This window comes from Cnephaeus nilssonii, assembly GCF_951640355.1.
Source record: "Cnephaeus nilssonii genome assembly, chromosome: 15".
NCBI classification, from domain to species: Eukaryota; Metazoa; Chordata; class Mammalia; order Chiroptera; family Vespertilionidae; genus Cnephaeus; species Cnephaeus nilssonii.
The window spans coordinates 55,758,647-55,760,692 of NC_137086.1; the positions used below are offsets into that span (position 1 = coordinate 55,758,647).

Here is a 2,046-nt window from a genome sequence, read left to right on the forward strand (position 1 = left end):
TTCTCTATTATAAGGTAAGATATATATATATATCCTATCTAATAATAGCGTACCATGTAAATTACCATCACTCCGCTATGCCCACGATTGGGCGGCGGAGGCTGGGGGGGCGGGACTCAGGGTGGCCTATCCGGCCATTGAGAGGCACGGATCCGCTGCCACTGAGCGGGGCTATCCTGCGGTTGAGAGGTACAGGGGGCTGGACTCCCGCCCCCTGTGCCTCTCAACGGCCAGATCCGGGCCGCTGAGGGGTCCCACCCTCTGCGCCTCTCAACAGCAGGGGAGACCCCCTCAGTGGCCGCGGACCATCAAAAGTGGGGGAGTGAGCTCTGGCCTCAGTCAGCGAGCCATGGAAACCCTGCAGAGGATGGAGAGCAGCCACGAGGAAGACATGGAGAAGCACCGCATCCACCTACGCCCAGTCACTCTTCGCACACGCTGCACCTCCTGCCCTGTGAAGTCCGGGTTAACCGCCCGCCCCTGTGGGGCGCTTTTTCACCCCGGCCATCCGTCAGGGTCCCGATGGACTCCAAGTGTCGTTTCGGGGCCGCAGTCTGAGGGGCGAGGAGGTGGAGGTGCCGCCTGGCCTGCTGGGATACGTGATGGTGATGGAAGAGCAGTCGGTGGGGAAGCAGGACTTTTCAGCGGGATCCGACAAGGAGGAGCAGGAGCTGGTGGAACCCCCGGAGGCGCTGGAGTGGGACTTCGACCGCTTTATTCGTGCCTCTGCCAGTTTCAGCCGCTTCACCCTGTGGGGCCTGGAGAGCATCCCTGGCCCGGATGCCAAAGTGCGTGCGGCCCTGACCTGGCCCAGCCTCGCCGAAGCGATCCATAAACAGGTGCCGCAGGACTGAGACCCAGCGCTTGAAACTGAAAGCCACCGATCCCTTCACCAGCTCTCCACTTTGGATCCACTGAGTCCACCACCCCAATAAATGAGCTCTTTCACAGCAAAAACAAAAACAAAAAAAACAAAAGTGGGGGACCTGGGTGCCTGTCTGCTCGGCACCAGGCCTTTCAGAAGCCTCTGCCGAGCCGGAGGCTTCTGAAAGGCCTGGTGCACCAGCGGACAGGCACCCAGCTCCACCGTGAAAAGTGAAAGCGTGTAGGGGACCCTACACATGCATGATTCAATCATGCACTGGGCCTCTAGTATATATATATTAGAGGCCCGGTGCATGAGTTCGTGTATGGGTGGGGTCCGGCCAGCCTGGCCAGGGGAAGGGGACATGGATGGTGGCCAGCCTGCCTGCTGGTCAAACTCCTGGTCGAGGGGACAATTTGCATATTAGCCTTTTATTATATAGGATATACACTGAGTGGCCAGATTATTATTCGTTCAGAGATCATAATAATCTGGCCACTCAGTGTATACCTCAATTGAAAGTGCTAATCAAATCTTTTAGCTTAAAATCCTTTAAAGGCTTTTGATGGTTCAGAACCTAACTCCCTCTGATACTGATGAGGCCATTCATGATTTGATGGTGATAACTTGATGGTGATAACTAAATGAGTTTATGTTAAAAGAAATAAAAAAGAACTACGCCTGATTTTAATGCTGCAGGCTGCATCTGAAACCATACAGCAGGAAGGTCATAAATATAATTTTATTCTCTTGCTCCTGAGTTAACTGGGGAAAGAGGGTTGAGAAGTGTGATGGGGATGGAGGAGGTGAAACAGCTCCTCAGCCTGGACAGCTAGGAAGGACCTGGGAAACTTCCCTTCTCACAGAGATGGCCGGGAGGACAAGGCCCTGCTCCAAGGCTAGAAGTCAGAGCCTGGACTAACCCTGGGTCCTAATCTCATCATAAACTTGTGTGGATGGTTGAGTGGAAAATTCAAAGCAGCAAGTTATACTGTGTGGAAAGGCATCTGAAGAAGGTGGGTCCCTAGTTCTGGGCACAGAATGGGGACCTTTGATTATGCATTTGCAAAACAAAAACCATCATCCCAAACAATAGGCTTCAGAGAGTAGTTCTCTGTGCAGTTTGGACAGTGTGGACAGGAGGCGAGGGGCCAGATCTCCACACACAGCTTCTTCTCTAA

General features: G+C 53.6%; 1 pseudogene across 1 annotated transcript; it reads left to right on the forward strand.

Annotated features, from left to right (window-relative positions):
• Positions 1 to 367: 367 nt before the first annotated feature.
• On the forward strand, positions 368 to 854 carry LOC307111606 (ribonuclease H2 subunit C-like; annotated as a pseudogene). Its single transcript has one exon. The product of its transcript is annotated as a ribonuclease H2 subunit C-like (transcript).
• The last annotated feature ends 1,192 nt before the right edge of the window (positions 855 to 2,046 follow it).